General features: G+C 30.6%; 1 protein-coding gene across 2 annotated transcripts in view; it reads left to right on the plus strand.

Moving 5' to 3' along the window:
- Positions 1-21170, plus strand: part of LOC132939201 (uncharacterized) — a 64672-nt gene that overhangs the window by 26530 nt on the left and 16972 nt on the right. For both annotated transcript variants that reach the window (XR_009663959.1, XM_061006259.1), the window contains exon 2: positions 12722-12773. The gene's annotated coding sequence lies outside the window, so the exon portion shown is untranslated. The remainder of the gene's footprint in view (positions 1-12721; positions 12774-21170) is intronic.

Consider the following 21170-nt stretch of genomic DNA (forward strand, 5'->3'; position numbering starts at 1 on the left):
TTCCTATATTCCGAAATATGTATTGGTCAAAATGTAAACAATAAAATGATTAAAATATATTATATTAAAGTCCAACAAATAATATGAAATTCATAAAAGGAATTAAAATGTACAATTAATATACTTACAGCTAAACTATAAACTACACATATAGGTATTACAGGTATTCCTGCATTAGCTGTATATAACATATACATATATATATTCCCAATATATTACTATATACTCGTAACCCCGGCAACTGTAGAATAATTATATGATATATATTAATTACAAAAGGTAACATTGCGAAACTTTACTCATGAAATTTGATAATTTTGTTTTATTTATTATTCTGAGCGGACGAAACAATTGTCTTCTCGTATTATATATATATTGACACACGTTTTTTTTTCGTAATTTACGGAGAGTTGAACGTCCGCTGCGATGTCGCGTATATATACAGTTACCACCACATCACGCGTATTATCTTTGTAATCTTAAGCGTGCTTAACAGTAAACCATGTTTATCATTTAAACGCCTTATTTATATAATAATATACATTTATACTTAATAGCCACATCATAAGCTAATTTTCATAAGTTGTTATAAATTTCAAAATAATATAGGTACTGCAGTAGCATAACTTTGAAGACAATTAACAAAAACTGCACCGTCTACTAATGTGCGACTATTAAAGTCTCCACGAACTCAAAATTCAATTTATTGCTCTGAAAACGATTTTATAGCCATTATATTATTTATTTATTTATTTATTTATTTATTGGAATATACGGATTACGGGCTAGGCCCTTTTTTACATATATCATAATATAGTCTACTATCCAATACAATGTTACAACTTATACTAGTTAAAATTGCATGCAATTCAAATGGTTTCTTTTAAATTACGTAGGTACATAATATTATATTATATTTGTATTACGCGTAGGTATATTTTCGTATATCATTGTTTCTGTGAATTTTCGATGAGTAACGTCATGCGTTCTTCTTCCGGGCTCATCAGTGTTTTAATGAACGTTCTCCGACAAGTATATTAACTGTTATTCATTATTATTAATTGTAAACATCTACTTTCACTCTCATCGTCTATAACAATAACGAATGTATTATAATAGTTCGGAAGTGTTTCAATATCCGCTCGTTCCGATGAGCCGGTCTCGCGCTCGTCTTCAAAACAAAACAAATTAAAAAAAAATTGAATTTCACACGATAAATATAGTATATATTTTCAGCTGTTTGAGGATATAAGGTTTTGATATTAAAGTTTCCGGTTACCATTACTTCGGCGTTCGGCGTCGCTGTAAAGATTTTCCTTAACACTTTATAATACTGCAGAATAACATTGTGTTTGCGATTTCTTATAAACAATCTTACTAGGTATATAATAATTTTAAGGAGGACTTTTTTTTTTTTTTTTTGGGTAACCCGCGGCAACATAGGCCATTGGGTGTGGGGGAGGGCACTGTAGGTTTTTATATTGGGTAGGTTGGTACACGTGTGTGTAAGGAGGACTTGTTGGTCATTATGAGTAGAACAGTTAAAAAGAAAAACAAATATCGCATTATAATAGAGATTGTATTTTTTTCTAGAGTAGGTATACCTACCTCTAATCATGATGTTATAATATTATAATATAGTATTCGTCGGCTGAAAATCGAATATTTACTCTTCGTGTTTACATATTATAGTTTTTTATCGACATCCTGCTGGTGGGCATGTATAATATTCCTACCTAACACAAGAAAAAAAACTCGCAACCGTCATGTTAGACCATCATCATATTCACCCGTGTGTGTGTGTGGGGGGTGGACTACAATTTAATGCAAAAAATTATATCAGACACCGAAGACGGACGCCACCGTTGCCTGTAGAGGGATATGGCGTTATCGGCAGTGACACCTGCTTGCGCACGCGATAAGGTTCACCGGCGCGACGGATAACTCGAGCGGAATGATTCGGTACGCTCCACTCCCCCTACCCCACCGAAGAACGATTTGCCAGAAACCAGAGGCGACGGTGCGGTACCCGGCTGCTCATTTTTGACTCTTTAGCGGGCCAAACAGCGTCATACGTTTCATCGTCAAGTTCACGGCTATAATATAATAGACACAGTAAATTATGTTTCTATAATTCAGTATGAACACCTCGAGTTTGCACTCATAATGTAGTATGACTAATTCATGAATTAAAATCGTTTTCGACAGTTAGTAATTTGCTTTTAAAATATAAGTTATGAAAATGGAGCTATTATACGTGCGCTAGTTCTAGTAGAAAAGGCTGAAATTGAGGCAGTCTAAATAATAAGGTAGGATATTATAATATTATTTAAATTTACTGGGTCTCTGTGTTTATGTATGGTACAATCAATTAAAGTTCATTAAAATAAATTATTATTAAAGAATTATCATTTATCAATTATTATTAATAATCTTAACAAATAACGTTTCGATTAGTATTATTTTACAATAATTTTTCATTAATGATAATTGGAATTTTTTTTCATACGTTTGTGTACCTATATGAGTTCATACAGTTGTCTAATATTGCAACAGAAATAGAACTTGGGTAAATTAAAAAATTTAATTAATATAATATATTATATACATTTATTTGTATATATAGAAGGCTATATCTGCCTATATATTACCTTATTCGTGGTTTATTACAGTTTTATTTATATGTTTCCATCTCATATTCTCACCGTTACATATAAATATTTAACACAAGATGGTATTAATTTAAAATTTAATTCATTGATAACTCCTAAACTCCGTAAGGGGTTTGATAATTTTTTTCTAAAATTTAATTTACATTTTACAAATCATTTTCTTTTAAAAAGTTAAAACTTTTTTAGTTCTTGAATTTATTATTACTGTTTTGATGTACTTGGCAGCTGACTTAGTACTGAAACCTTATGTGAAGCATCACACATGATGACTGATGATGGTACCATATCCACCGCATGGTAGTTATAGAAGAAAATACGTATTGTGTATTGTATAATGGGTCATTATTATTCATGATATCGTGTGATGCCGATGTTTGCAGGATGAAATTTCACGTTGCGGACCGTACCGGTTATGGTTAGATGTATTTTCAATTGTAATTATATAGAATCTTTTAATTAAACGTTACGGATTTTCATTTTCATAATCCTGTCGTTTGGCATGGAGAAATCTTACATAATATAGTATTTAAATTTTATATCTAATCTATAGGTACTTTTGATATAGTCGATTTCGTTTCACCAACCTAGTATAATAATAATAATAATAATAATAATAATAATAATTAATAATTTAAATTGCACTAATACCTTATAATGTCTACGATTTCAAAATAATAAGTCTCTCTTAGAATATAATTTCAATTTTCTAGATTTCGTTTCAAGACACCGCAGCAATACGATCTACTATAGGTATACTAACTACAAAGTGGTGTAATCACATGAGATATACTTACACGAATGTAATACATAATAGGTGTTTATATATATATATATATGGTGTGTATAGTATGTATGTATATATGCACCTATTATAGTTTTTCATTTATTCCTTTCACTTTTTATTATGGCCGATTGTAACTTGTAAGCATATAAGCTTACCATCTGTACCTACCTGTGTTTGTTTTATTTGTGTAGTAATAAAACAAGTTATGTTTGTCAACTAATACCATCTTTAAAAAGGATTTATTTCGTACACATATGCAATCGCAATAAATGTATCATAAGTTATTACGAGTGTATGAAAATAATATCGCGTTTGTTAATAAATAGGAACTGACTTTTAGAGACGAATATTTTGTGTTCGCTGTAAAATTTTTAATGAAACCATCATTATTTTTGGTTACATCGCCGGTTATAGATAAAAACATACTGACTAATATAATTTCTAACATTCTGAGAGTTCCTAATGCTCTTTAACTGTAAAATGTAATAATATAGTTTCTCTAGTTCAAACCAAGATGGTCCGGTGGAAATATGGATTAATTGTAAATTTACTAACTATGCCATTTTATGTTACCATACAGGAAATTGACAAGTTTTACAATGTATAATTAAATTTTTTTATATGTAGTTCTCAATTTGAAATATTATTATTTTTATTCCTACTATTTTTATAATCAGTACCTATACGATTTTAACGAATTAAGTTTGTTTGACTGAAACCATGTGTGCGCACGTATAGACCTACCTACCTGTTTATAGACACGATTTTTCGTTTTTATTCGTACAATGAATTAATACTACACCGATGAATAAATTTAAATAATAAATTCGCATACTCGACACAATGGTATTCGACGACGATTTCAGAAATCATTCATCCTTGCCGAGGCATCACTATAGTCAAACGCCCACAACACTACAAAAGGTTGTCGTCGTTTTTTAATTCATATCGAATATGCAAAAACAAACTTAAACGTGTTCTAAAGATTACTTTTTCGTCTTATACAAAAGAAGGAAATTCTGTTCGCGCATAATGTTCGTGACCCGAGTGCCTACGTGCTCCACGAGATTTGCCAACCACGATTTACATTCCATCAATCGAAATCGTCGTATATCATATATTATATTTATTATATACACATCATGGCGTAGGCCACATATTATATGCCGTCTGAATATCTTAAAAAAAACATCTATGTGTCAATTTTAAAAATCCAGAATACAATTGGTTTTTTGGCGACTAAGTCGAACAAACGTTTATCATATCTATATACAGTGAGATAGTCTCATGAATGTGAATGAACAACAATCGAGCAGGTCAGAGATATTTATGATTTTTTTCATATTGTAAAATGTAGTAACCAATAGCTAAAATACAATGATAATATATTACAATAAATATATATATATGATATTTATGACCAATATGAGTTATGACCATATTACGTTTGGTAAATTACGATACATTATGTTATTTTAATGGTTTGATAACACATTCTACGATAAATGTTGAATTCAGAATTTTTCGAGTGCAACGCGTACGTTTAGTTTATAGTACCTAACTGGACCGAATTTTAGCGCGTTTCTTAGTTTTTTCGCGTTATCAATAATTACAGCCTTTAAAAGTCACTTTGTGATGTCATAGAATTTTTTTATTGTTATTTTTATTGCACTATTTGCACACATTAGACGATTAATCTTTTATTCGAACATTATCTGTTGAATGCCACGAAAGAGTATAGGTTAATGAAACATTGAATGTCGCTAATGATAGTTATACTGGTATACTATAGCACGTACAGCATAACCGTGCAAATATCATTGTCGTTTATGTTTGCGTGGTTATTGTTTTCGTTATTAAAAAAGTGGTATTTCTATAGGAATTACCGTGAATATTACCGTCAGTTGCTACAGTTTACGATCGTTTTCCGAATACTAAATATTTATAACATCATCATATAATACAACAATATTTGTGTATATATATATATGTACGAGTATATGACCTACGCGTTGTTTCAAGTCGTATTTACGTGATTATTCATAAGTCATTACAATATTATGTGCAAGTGAAAAAATATCATTCTCACCTCCATATAGGCGTGTGCACGTGCTTGTGTGTACAACCAGGAGATGACTGCCAAAAATCAAATGTAATCTGCGCATATTTCGCAAAAAAAAGGTACTTCCAATGATTTTGCAATGTTTATATTATGAAGTAATTCAATACTACAGTTATTGTATTATAATACAAGTGCCTTACCAACATTGTAAAATCGATATAGCACAATATTGTTATGCAACGAATGGCATCGCTGTTATTATAATATTATGACAACACAATACTTCAATAGTTCAGTTATAATAATTAAATTTTCCTCTTTTTTAAACTTTTTTTTTCTAATATTATAATATATTAAAAAACGGAGATGAGATTTACTTCGAAGTGTTTTCAATTAATATGTCAAATGCACGAAAAATTAGTTTTGTTGATTATTGTTAAAACATATGTTTCTGTGGTACCAACAATGGTAAAAAAAATGTGGCGTCCGCTTGTGGAACATTATTCAAGTATTTTAGTATTTTAATACTACTATATAGTAGCTGTTATGTATAGTCGCGCGTACTCACGGTATTTATAATATTATAATACATATATATATATATATACCTACGACAGTGAGCATTAGCCAATTATTATTATACAGCGCTCGCGTCTTACGCGTTTAAGACGAGGAAGGAAAAAAAACACAACAAACACGAGCACTTACGGGGTGATCGCGTGGCCGCGGTCGCGGGGTAAATCACTGGAGGGAGCGGTGCTGCAGTGTCGTCGTCGAGGATCGCGACCCGTTTGCCTTGGAAGCATTCCGACGCATTTCGCGGGGTTTAATGTGCGTCTGCGCGCGCGGGCACAAAGTAGGCACCTGTACAATACTCACACCCGTGATGCCTGTGTTATGGGAACACGTGATATGTATATAGGATGTCTCAGTGGCATAATTTGGTTCACATTTTTTTCAAACTTTTTTTTTATAAACCCGTGATGGCCATTCAATCCCCCCGTTCTGTACCTCGACGATGGTCTCAATCCTCTGATACAAAAACGTGTGCAAAAAAGGGTCAACACGTATTTTGAAATTATTTTCAACAATTTATCGATGGACATTATATGGTTGGGTATAATTTACAAGCGGTATTGCGGTAATAAAGACCGTGATGAGAACCAATACATCTTATTATATGTCATGTTGAAAAATACATTTTGATAATCGATTTTTGATCTTTATTAAGTATTAATTTTTTAAATAGTTAAACAAATACAACGTAGGATCTACAAACTTCAATACGTTTGGCGTTGCAAAAGTATTGTATTGCAACAACTAAAAATGTTACGTATTCAAATATAATATTGTGATTATTAGGTTTTAGCTAGTTGGATAGAGAGAGGTAGTGGAGTACCTACCTACCTATATATAGTATATATTATATTACACGAATGACCTGTATAAAAAGACAAATGCGGCGAGACACCCTGTGTATGAATATACATTGTATAGGTAGAGTTTCTGCAGCTGCGAACTCATTTGTTGTTGTCGTCATCGCCATTGGAGTATTCCGTTCAAGGTCGCATGCCAGGCAGATAATATCCTGTATACCCGACGACGACGACGACAAACCCACAAGAGGGCTTATGGGCGAGGAAGAGGCGAGCGAGGGACAAAAGCGCCTGTTGTTAGGAACGCCTCTCGACGAGTTTATAATATATTATTTTAATAGAATTTAATCTCATCCGTCGTTAGATGTGTTCTTATTGTGTGTATATTGTGTTTGTGTGCAAGTACATTTGGGTCATCGTCGAGCTGGCCGCTTTTTACCTCCCATCGTTTGTTATTATATTATATTATTATAATATAGCACGTCAACTTGAATCTTGACGGCATATGATGTATAATCCACTGTAATAGTATATAAAATAGTAAAATAGTATTTTAAAAATAATATCAATTTTGGTTTTTGGTATTTTATGTATTATACTATTCCCTTGAAGAAGACCCTTTGTACATATTGTTAGACTAAATCTCGAATTTACGAAATGTGAGTAATGGGTAACAAAGCTGTATGGATCTCAATCACCATGACATTTCAACATTAGTTTGCATTTTATGCGCAGGGCTAATGTATAAATACGCTTACTGTTACGACGTGTTTTCGACCGTCTACCCGAAATTGAAACCTAGTTAGGCTTTAAAAAAATAAACTGTACGTGTTTTATAATATGATTCATTATTTAACGTCGAGTAAATATAATTATGCACGGTTTTGAATAATAGTAATCTTACTACCTATAGTAACCTACTAGTAATAATAAAGGAAAAATATGCAAGCAACTTTATCCCAATACATTGTTATTTATACATATTTCGTTGTAACGCATTCAACTATACTTACATATATTTATTGTGAAAGTTTAAAAAAAAATAGTATATCATGACAATATACATGAATGAAAAATCGTTTTACGTGAGAACTAGAATATATATCGTGATTTTTGTACCCCGCTGTGACGGTACCTTAAGTCATTTTATAACGCGACAGTCTCGTTGAAGAGTTTCGAGAATTAGTTTAATAATCATTTTTCCATTTTTTTTTTTTACAACTTATTATTTTCACATGCCATTGTAAATTATAATTTTTTTCTAAAACGTAATAAACTAATAACCAATGCAATCACATATCTTTGTCACGCTCTAGTTAGATCGGAAATCTAAAGAAGCCTTTGCCGCCAATTTCTAGATTGTATATTTACGACGCGTGTATATTATGTATATAGAATATTATATAGATTATATAGGCACACATTCGTATTAAGGATATCTATATAGGACCTCGGGTCGAATGATTAATCGTCTCGAGATCGCATAATGACCCACCACACACACACACACACACACACACGGCTATTGATGTATTACGAGGCAAACGCCATCGTAGCGAACCTTGTTCTGCAAGATTTTATACGCAGTTGCAAAACCAACCAGGATACCGTGGGAACCATTTGTTTTACAACGTACGTTGGTATAAGTGAAAAATAACACAACTTACGGTTCATGTAACGTACTAGCGCCCTAACATTCTCAAAACTCTTATGGAAATAGATTATCCATTTTAAACTTTCGTTTTTTTAATCAAACTTTCCACCGTAACTGATTTATTCAATCCACGCATAATCATCATTGGCGTCATTATAACTATTGTTTACTTATTATTTATATTTTTTTTTTTTGTGTGAAATAATAATTGTTACATGTTAATATAAGATCACAAACTATAATGCTATTGTGCAGTACTGTTATATAGGTGTATACGCGTTTAGAGGTGTATCTGAGTATGCCGTATAGAAACAAACTATTTTATATTGTGGTTAATTTATTACGAGCCTAACTGAAAATATCTTCATGTGTAGGTATTTACGCATCATCTAAATAACATGCTGAAAAATTATAAATCAAATTAAATATAAATTAGAATTTTATAAGTACTGCATATGATAATATGAAGATTAAATGTGTTATTTTTTTGTACAATCATATTAATAGGCAATGTTTTGATGAAACGAATATATTATGTGCCTATATCTATATAAGTGCGTCAAATTATATATAATATATTGATCATATGATGACAATTATTATTATTGACTGCCAATGTTTATTTTCTAATTTCAAACCAGTTTTTAAGAGCGAATACCGCTGTAGATTATTGAGACTAGTTAGAGACTAGTTATCATTTTCGGTTGGCCTATTATAACTCGCTGCATATTATAGTCGTGTTAAAGATTTCGTTTAGACATTTAAATTTTTTTCTCAAAATAGTCTTCAAACAATTGAATTCTATTTCACCGTTTATACGTTTATACGCACCGTCGTCGTCGCTGGCAGTTTATAGCATAATTCATAACAATTAAAATTTCTCAACGTTCTTTCCCGGTCGGGTCGTGGACTCGTGGTACACGATACCATCGTGGTCCAGAAAAACAATAGACCGACCCAGTATTATTTCGGTATTGAAATATTACACGGCGTATTGTTTCGGGTGTTGTGAAATTGACGCCGTTGTTTAATTGACCGTCGTGAACTGTACGCGAACAATGGGGGGCCCCTCTAAAATCATATATATATATATAGGCACAAGCGATCATCGCGTGCGTTGTTTTATGTAAAATTATTTAAAACATAAATACTTGAAGATCGTAATTATTTCGCATACTCTCGAAAACCATATTGTACACAACACATTAGCAGTAGTATAATAGAGGTACATTAAATATAATATTATGTATGTCTGAAGTATACAGCAGTGGTACCTACGCGTGTTTGGCGTACAAGCACCATTATGGTGTACGACCTTCCAAGGACAGGCGTTGATGAGAATTTAGTTTTCGCTCTCGACTGTTTTCGCGTAAACATAATTTATAATATGTTCGTAAAATTAAACATATTAAATATTGAAATTATTTTCAAATGCATATGGGTACATATTTTATGTACCCATCGTCGCTAATGTTTGCGTCCACATACCCATGATATGCACTCAACGTATTAAAATTGCTCAAAGTATAAAACTAGAAACTAAATTTGAATATTTAGAATTTACGCTCGAGAATGTGACTTATAAACATAAAGGAAAAGTCTGATTGTATATTGTCGTTTATAGAAGTTATATAACATTGTTTAAATCGGCAGAAGTTTAATGTTATTTATAGATATGGAGTGTCAGTTAAAAAATATTAAAATACAACTTTTAAGTGCACAAATATATTGTTATTTTAGGTTTTGTTTTTGTGTGGAAATATGAAATGATCTGTGGCTTGTAAAGCTAATTGGCCTTCACCAACAAAAATTAATAATTACTATTTACTCTATGAAGTATACGATAAATATATTGTCAACACAACCGATTAAATATTACTCATAGAATTATTGTTTTCCGGTAGATAAATAAAAAAATTTTAAATTTAATGAAATAATAGAAGTAATATTGTATAGGTAGGTGTTAAATTAATATTTTTGATTTAAACAATTATTATTACAATTTGTGTAATAAATCATAATGAAAAAATGTATATTATTGTCTCAATACGTTTTCTTTTCTAGACTTTTTTTTTTACATTAGAAGAAATACAATCAAATCATCAACATTCAAAAGAAAATGTGAATATAGTATAATATTTGTATTTTTTTCAACTCCCCTTCCCCACGGTAAAAAAAAACAATACATTTGCGTCTTACGTCATTCGCGTTATGTTTAATTTTTTTTGGCAGATGTCTAGTATCAAATATAACATGGAACCAAATGGTTTTTTTTTAAAAACTACTCGTTGTTTGCCCATCTAAAAGCATCTCCTAACTGATTTTAAACCGCATCAATACGTAAGAAATATATTACACTGCTGCAGTCATTTGAGTTTAAATTGCTTCGTCTCCGAACCATTGACCTTGTTAATTTACTCTTCCGGTGCATAAAGACAGCAATGGAAAAACGATAATCATTACACGAAGTTTTTTTTCCTGTCGACTAGAGGAGAACTGCGATGTCCGACGATCCGTATCGGCCTATAGCGATGAGAAAAAAATGCTTACAACGATATACTTACTGTTTGTTTTTTGTCGGTCAACAACGATGTTGTATAACAACTTCAGTGAATTGTTTACAATAAATGTTCGATAAATCATGAGAATCGTAAACGAAATTCGAACAGTACTAAAAAAAAAAGAAGAAAATTAACCCAAAGGGCGAATACAATGAGAAAATTCGACGAGAAACCGTTGCAGACTATTCACAAACTAGAACATAATATCAAACGGTTCGCGTATTCGTCAATGTTTGCAATTCGAAAATTTTTCGATTGGGAAATGATTAGGTATATAAAATCATACTAAATCTACCGCTATAAAATATCAACTATTATTGTATAGTTGGTATATTATGTCGAATTCGTTGTGTATAATTTTTTTTTCCGAGATACATACTTAAGCATATCGAGTGAAAGTGAATGGTTTATTAAAAAAATGGTCGAACTAAACATTTGGCAATGATTTTAATTCAATTGAGCGTGCATATATTATATGCATATTGTACCTACGTCACTGGAAAGATTCACTTTTTCTCATTGCCGATATTACTTCATATCCTTCGAGTACTGCTGCAGAGTAAAGTATATATATATATAAATACATCTGTATGTTGTATTTACCTATACCTATATATACATATAAGTGCATTAACGGTTTCGATTGCATCAGTACCGCGTGTGGTTTTAGATATATATGATAATAACAATAATTGAAATCCGCGTGAGAAATAAGCAATTCCACGATGTTTGCAAGAGTGCAGTGTGTGTGATGGAGAGAGAGAGATATAAGCAATCATAATATGAGACAAGAGAAAAACGAAATCCTTCTATTTGTAAATTGATTTTAATCATATAATAGAAATCGGAAATTAATTTACTCTTTTGAAATCAACATTAAATTCTCGTCGAATGAATTAATAAAAATACTCATTTAGATAATAATTGAATAGTGAATACCTACTGATTAGTGATTACTGATTATTATAACCACCTATTAAATACGTTTATTATATTGGTTTGATCCTATGTGAGAAACGACAAGACAAAAGGTTTGAAAGTAGGTATTGATTGACAAAAGATAATGATTTTTTTATCTTTCCTATGCACCGTTAAGTGATTTTTGTCGATCTTTGGCGTATTTATCTTGAACATTAAATTAATATAATTTATTTTGTTTGAAAACACTTCTTTTAGTACATTGTGAATTTTATAAAACATCCGAAAAAATTGAATATTCTAATGAACAGGTACCAGCTATGATATTGTGTTGTATTTAAGTTATCAATGTATTTTTATTATAAAAACATTTTCCGCAAAAGTTTAAATGTAGGCTAACCGACTCGACCGGGGTCGTTTACCTTCAGCAGGATTTTTTTTTATATATATACTGTGTCATCCGTATTTGAGATTAGCTCGTGTCACTCGATAAGGAATCGAGAGAAAGTGGATAAAAATGTTTTATTTAACAGAAACGCATTGTTTTTACTTCTATAATCACTTAATCGTTTTTATTCGAAACGAAATTTTGCTATTTCAATCATATACCATTATTACCTTTAATCTGTATAAAATATATTTGTTATTTTATTGCAATATTTAACTAATCGATGACGTATTTTCTTTTTTACAGAACAATTCGAAAGACACGGGATTAAAAAAATACAAACTCATCATCACATAGGGTAAGTAACTAAATAAGGATAAAATCCATGTAGACATTGTTGCGTGATAAGTACACGTTCATTGATGTTTTATTGACCAAACGGTATATTGACCGTTCGATGTTATTGATATTTGTATTGTATATTATTTTATACCTAAAGAAATTATGAGTACTGTATGGAAATTCTTCAAAAAGACTTTCGTATTCACTTATTCACTTACAGAACATTTTTACTCCCCGTAAGGTCTCCACGTGCTGCGCATAAAATAATATAATATATTAATGAAATACATAATATGTATAGCAGAAAGTTCGATATGTAATAAGACGTGTATAGGTAGTAAAATATGTAATAAATGTTGGAATAATAAGATGAAATCAGAAAACTATAAAATGAAATTAAAAATAAGTTGCACTGGCTCGTTTAGTTAGTGCGAAACACTCGGTATAACTGATTACTGATTTAAAATATGTTTTAATACTTATTTTTTTTTTTACTCAAACTGCATTTTTTTAACAACCCGCGGGCTTTCACGAAAATTGATTTATGCCGGTTGATAAGAAAATAATATAATAATAATACAATCGATAACAAAACAAAAAGTGCCTTGTTTTTAATGATCGTGATAATATGCTATGTTTTATTGGCTAATTCCAGTGAAGTAATACCTAGTTATAAAACTAAACGTTTTTCATTACCAAAATATTACGAAAGTATGCATATTTGTACGTATATTTATTTTATTTTATATTTTAATATTATAACTGTTGAATAGCCAACAGGACTATAGGAGGATAGGTGACATAACTGTTGAAATGAATGTTTGAATTAAAAAAATTGTTTTTAGTCATTTCACCTGAATAATACTTTAATTATAATTAAAAAATATTGTATTCCTTAAAATACTTCATGAAGAATTACTCATTATCATCTATTATTTAATTTTATAGAATTATTGTATTATTCTAATATTTTTCTAGTTAACTAAATTAAAATAGAACAATATTGGGTAGGTATAATATTTTTAAGATTAAACATAAGAATATTCCATTGAAATATTCGATATTGAATTTTCGATAAATAAGCGTTTTTGAAAAAAATCATTTGGTATAGTATTATATAGTTTTAAATTATACCGTTCTAACGATGAATTATGTAGTTTTTTGTGTCATTGAATATTTAGATTGTATGCGAAATATTTTTAAAATAACTACAAGAAATAAAATAATTTTAAACGCTGAATTCATAATTACCATGGTATATCAGCGAGGTATAACATATTTCTAGAGTAAATAATCATTTAACTCCATATTGCATTATTACGCATTTTCGAGATTTATGAAAAAAATCCATGAAACCATTGTTGATAAAATTATTGCAAAGTGAGGTCTGTGGGAACGTTCTATTGGTCGGCCTCAGGATACTCGAACCCCGGGCTCATAAAAACACAATATAGCACGTCATAATGTTAATTGTAATAACATTAGGTCACGATTTTCTCTATAATTTTTTATAAATTGTTTTTGGTTTTTGCAATTTAAGATCAACCGATTATTACCTGGCGGCAGTACTTGTAGAGGGTAAAAGGTGAAAATCAAACGTTTGAAAAAAACTACGTTCGTCGTCCTTGACAGCTTCTATTTATCAAAACATATAGCTCGTATGCTGAATTACCATTGAATAATGACTACTCCCACACTAGATACCTATAATATAAACATAATATGTATTCTTGTAAATATTATTGTATACATTATATAAATACATTCCTATCTTTTTTTTTTACATTACGTAAATACTACAATTAATAATAATGAAACTATTTTAATAAAATAGAAAATCCTTTAAAGAGTTCACATATGACTGTTATTAATACCTATCTATTACAAAAATATTACGTATTTTACGTAATAACAGGCAATTGTTGTAATTTTAATGTTTTTTTTTTGTATGTGAGAATCAAATTAAAAAAAAAAAACTTCCACTACAAAAATAATAAAATCTAAACTAGACAGCTTTCCAAGTTATTATTATTTAACTAAATAAAGAAGACAATGCATATTTTGCAACATTTCAAATCAAATATAAATAATAACGTAATAGGTATAATAACTATAAATTGTTTTAAGATTTTTTTTAATTTTAGAAGAAATATTACTACTATATAAATACCTACTTAATTGCGCATAAAATGTTCAATAATATTTTGTTCATAAGAAAACAAGACGTGTTGTGTTAAAATGTCTAATATGAATCGTTAATTTTAAAATATTTTTTTTATAAAACTAACTAAAAATCAGACTATCTATAACGAATATTTGCCCATATAAATATATTATGATGTAAAACGAAACAGGAAAAATTAATACAATAGATGGCTAAGCCTCCGCCCTCTGCAGAAATCACTGATATAAATATATAATATACATTTATAATATGTACCTGTGCCATTCTGCGTTACAACCTATAATAGGCTACAATACTTATTCAAAAAAGTCTTAGCCTGTAAAGTGTATACAATTTTATAAAATGCAGTCTATCTACGGCTCTGAGCTTGTTATATTACGGACAATGTATTAATAATATTGTCTTTATAAATAATGACATAAGCTGAGCGGCGAATCAAATCCTTACCCTTTTCACGACATGACATAAAAAATATAATAACATGTACCTACTACTAATTATTAATATATTAAATTAATTTTTTTTTGTTTTGTTACCCATTATTTCATATTTTTTCCCGCAACAATAAGAAACGTGATTGTTTCAAGAATGTAGAATAATACCTACCTATATTAGAAACTGGCGGGCGTATTAGGTTTCCGTGTATATCAAAACAATATTATTATTACCGCTGGTTATCACGATTCTCATTGCTGAACGATATAATAACTAATATATATAATATATTTCCACGACAACGTTTTGAATTATATATATATATGTGGTGCAGTGTTCTATAACCGTTATAATGTGTCTATAGTCTATACATAGTATACTGCTGCAGACTGCAATATACGCGTAAACAGCCGATGTCTGCGGGTGTCAGTACTCAGTGTATGATATTATATAATATAACATTACATATATTGATCATGTTATTATGATTATCGTGTAGGTAGAACCTTTTTTACTTATTTTTCCACGCACGCGAGTTTTCCTTCGGGGCGGGAATTTCTTTCGGCAATGCTGCAGCGCAGGGAAATAAACGTTCCGCAGATGCGGCTTCCGAATAATAATAATTGCCACAATACTGCAATAGACTCGATTTATCGTGATAATATATCAGCTGAAAGATTTGACGATTTGAATGGCAAACGAAATGAGCAGTTTTCGGGCAGGTACAATAGAATATTAAATTTAAGCACGAATGTATTTAATACTGTAGACTATCGATAAATAGGTAGGTATATAGGTGTTTATTAATGCACACGCTTCATCCCCTCACACCCTTCCACCCCAAAAATAAATGAAAAAATATGTCAACTCTTCATCGTTGCTATCATTTATGATTGCCAGTGTGCTGTGTGGAATACAGTGCCGCAATAATGGGGATATTTCTTACTTGTTATTATTAATTATTATTATATAGGTTTAGGATAATGATCATGACTTTTTAATATTAAAATTTTTAGATTCTGAGTGAAACGATGAATGTATTGATTTTACAATGATGTGTGTGTTTTTTTTTTATTTTTTTTTTTTTTTATTTTTTTTTTTTATTTTTTTTTTTATTTTTTTATTTTTGTGTCTGTGTACACGATAAGTAGTCGAAATAATGCTTCGATTTTCGACTTCAGTATCTTGTTCGATGGGAAAGTGAATATCGTTGGTGCATTGGGGAGGTCAAAATTTTAATTTCCCAGTAGTTTTCAAAAGCGATGTGAAAAACAAAAGAAAAATTAAGGAAAAACGGGAATTTTTACGCAAAATCGATTTTTAACAAAATCGATTTTGGTTATTGGTGTAACTCTAAAACAAATGACCGTAGATGCATGAAATTTTCACTGGTTGTTTATATTAGCATTTTCTATACACCATAAAATTTTCCAAATATTTTGACTCTTTTTGAGCTGTTTACAGCCATTGTCAGTTTTCAATTTTTTTAGTTTTTTTTTCTATAAATATCAATAAAATTTTATCTATTGAGTAAAAAAGCTTGAAAATTTAATAGAAGGCTCCTAGTTTATTGTTTCAAAGGCAGATGAAAAAAATTAAAAATCCTTAGTCACAGTTTTTAATTATAAGCATTTAAAGTTCAAATTTTGACAAAATACGGAAAAATCACGAAAAATAGCAAATTATTTTGATGAGAATTCATAAAAATTTTTCTTTTTAAATCTAAGATTTGAAAATGTAATATAAGATTACTCATAAGTTTGTCTACCTTTATCAAAAAAAAAATGTCTAGAAGAAACTTAAATTAAATTTTTATGAGCGTCTGAAATTTATATTTTTACAACATTTGATATTTACTCGATTTCTCATGTAACGATTTTTTTATTTTATTGTAATTAAAAAACGAATGACTGTAGATACTTGAAAATTTCACTGAATGTTTATATTAGCATTTTCTATACACCATACAATTTTGAAAATATTTTGACTCTATTTGAGCTGTTTACGGACATTGTCAGTTTTCAATTTTTTTAGTTTTTTTTTCTATAAATATCAATAAATTTTTATTTGTTGGGTAAAAAAGCGTGAAAATTTAATATTAGACTCCTGATATATCGTTTTAATAGCAGTTGAAAAATATTAAAAATACATTTGCACAATTTTTTTTTATAAGCATTTAAAGTTCAAATTTTGACAACATTTATCAAATTTATAATTTATTAATTATTTTGTAGTTAAAAATGTATAAAATGTTTAACTTTTATGGCTAAGGATTAAAAATTTAAAACAAGGCTCCACGTTAATAGGTTATATATAAATTACTTTATTCACAATAATATCATCAAATATACTTGGTAATATCATAGGGTGACTGACCGTTTTCGCTCAGAATCGTTTTTCTTATACAATGATATTATATCATTGAATTCAAATTTAACACTATCCATTACAGTGACCCACTTGTAACCTACCGTACAGCAGAGCGACATCCACTTATCCACCTTTTTTTTTATTTAGTCGTGCACATTACATAACATTTTTGAATTACCTACGCAAACCAAATTATAAATCCGTTTGGTATGACGCTTAGAAATTACCCACATATTAAGTTTTACCGAACATTTTTTTGATATTAAATTATATTATAAGTAATTTGTTGTATATATTATGCACTGTAGTTCATTTTTCTTGAATTTTAGATTATAAGGAATATTTTAAGAAATTTTTATTATTTGTATTATTTGATTCGCCGCGTACAGCTGATGCGAATTCACGCTAGGCACACAATCACGTCATACACGCTTTAAGTAAAAAAAAAAAAAGCCTTTTACAGACATAAGCCGCCTGTAGGCAATACCCATAATATACTTAGATATTATATTGTCGGTGTCACAGCTCACTCTAACATGCAGTTTCTAATAAAAAATCAATTAAAAGTTTATTTTGAACAAATAATGAATAATACAATTTGTAACGCATTCTTCAATGTCACATTTGATTGTTTTATGGACATGCCTTGGTATTTTTAAGGCATATTCACCGCGTCTTAGACTCTGCAGATCGGAGTGATGAACGTATTTTTTTTTTAGAGTTTTTACTGTCATAATCATCCAGCTATGGCCCTAATTATTATAATTTATAACACGTTGTTTTACTTTTACTATATTACGTTGTCGCGGTGTAAACGTGTAAAAACCGTACTGCAGCGTATACATATTATAAAATAATATTATGTGGTCGGAATTCGGGCAGACGTTTCTCATCGTCGACGAAAGCTTGAAACGACGCCCCTGCAGCAGACTCTCGGCACTCGGAGAAAGGGGTTGACAACGATACGTCGTAATAACAGCACAACAATAATATAATATCCAACGACGTGATGGGTTTTCACTTTTGTCCGCGAGTTACATGTGTTATGCACGCCGCAGAGGGCTGGATTATATTATTAAATATATCTAATATATCGGAATACGATACAATATAATAATTGATCCCGGGGCGTGCGTATGGGTTTCTATTCCGGTGCGAAGTACCGATAATACGGCCCGAGGCCATCTCGATTTCCATTCGACATGAGGCTTTCGTCGGAAACGATATGCGCATACGCCTCGGGGGCGATCGTCGGACATATTACATATTGCATATTATCATTATTACCGTGTGTGTGTGTACACATGGGAGCTGCCCTCCGCGTTAAGTGAAGTAATAGTGCGTAGGACCCCGGGTCGCCGCCGGCGTGGACCGCCGGTGAAATTAACCGTTAAATTACGCGATCGGTGCCCGCCGCACCCCTTTCACTCTCTTCCTGTTTACGGACGGCGTACATTTTTTCATTTCGTATGTACACAGTTTTTTGTGTGTTTTTTTTTTCCATCGCGCCTGAAACCCGTGACATGTCTCCTCCGGTGACGAATCGCGCGCGGGCCATCGACCTTCACATTTCACCTGGCCGTCGATCAAATTAATACACAGGTAATGGTTATATCCGCAACGATATTGTCATTCGTAGGTATATTACACGTTACTTTCTCTCGCTCCCATCTTGCGGATAACGTGCGGCGTGTCATATCGAGGAGGATCGCGAAACGACGGCGATGCGTGTGCAACGGTGACGGGTACACATCGCTGTATTATTATTATGCATAGCGCGCGCATAATTAATAAATTCCCAATTAATATAATATCGCATTGAAAACTCGTTTCTGATCAAATAAAACGTAATGACTGTGATTGACTCGCTGCAGTTATATTTTGTATATTTTGTTGTGAAACACTTTATAATAAAAAAAAAACTGTGTATCGCTCGCAGCCGTTCCTCGTGGAATTTTGTAATCGCAGACTGCCCGCAGAGTATTATACGATATAATATTCGGTAGCTTTGTATACAAATCGCTGTTTATGGTTACACGATAATTGTTTTATCTTGGTTTATACCTATTCTAATATAGGCGTTTTCCATATAGTCGTCATTATAACTATTACTATACCTGCACAATGTCACGGCGAACGATATTCCGACTTTTTATTTTACGAGATTATAGTTGAAATTCCCATGGTTAAAACATTATACTATATACGATTACAAAATACGAAACGTTAGCTTTACTACTGTGTACTTTATAGTTTTATACTACTTTATACGTATACCTACTAACAGTTAAAAAATAGTATGTATTTGAATGGCTAGTAGTTAGTACAATATATAATAATATATAAAATTACTGTAAGAAAATAACCTGTTTACTGTGCTCATCCATAAATCAGTGTAGGTATACGTAGAAAAAGTTGGTCACATGAGTCACAATATAGCTAAATTGCCGCCGTAGTATACGTTGCCGTTTAACTGCAAAAATGTGGTACGGTGAAATTATTATCGACCAATTTTTTATGGGAAAAAATTACCCACTGCCAAATGATAGAAATATATACGTATGATGGAAAGAAACCTAACCGTCAAACCTACATTATATTATGATACCTATATTAAAATTTACAAATCTTTTGTGAATTATTCAGGCTAGTATAATAAAACTGTCAACTATTATAACGATCGATAGTATTATTATAATGTGCCTTATAATCTATATGCTCTATAATAGTAGCCGGACCGGCTGCTAAGTAGTAGGTAAAGATATCGCGTAATGTTCCTCATTAATCATTATTAATCTATATAGTTTAAACTTTAGATAGGTACCAAACCTACCTCTAATAGATTATAGTTATACAAAACAAGTTTTCTTACAAATACATGAATAGAAAATAATAATTACGATTAAACTAAAAATAATTGATATTATTTAAAGTATATACATAGTTGTGAATGATATTATATTGATTTATATCACATCTAAAATAAATTAATTTATTACATAGGCGTTTAGACAGTCGTGTATGAACCCATTTATAAAAAATATTTCATCGAGCTTATAGCTTGCTATGTACCTATTGACTTTTGAATATTGATTATTGAGTACTTATATATGTATATTATATGTGTATGTTGTGTATCATATTTCACATTTAACAAATTATAATATACTAGAATACGAGATGTCCATTGTCCAGATAAAATGACACTGCGTATTAATGATTCAACATTTTTTTTTTAAGAGGATGTTATAATATTATATCATTGTACAATTATTATTATGTTGTTTTCAGTGTTGTACATTTTCTCAAAACCGACCTCCTTGTTAACGGCGGTGTTACACATAAGCCACATTCTGTACATTTATCGTAGAAATTCTGTTCGAAACTGTTTTATCGCATTGATACGAGTTAGATAAGGAAATT

The sequence above is a fragment of the Metopolophium dirhodum genome, chromosome 2 (assembly GCF_019925205.1).
Source record: "Metopolophium dirhodum isolate CAU chromosome 2, ASM1992520v1, whole genome shotgun sequence".
NCBI lineage: Eukaryota > Metazoa > Arthropoda > Insecta > Hemiptera > Aphididae > Metopolophium > Metopolophium dirhodum.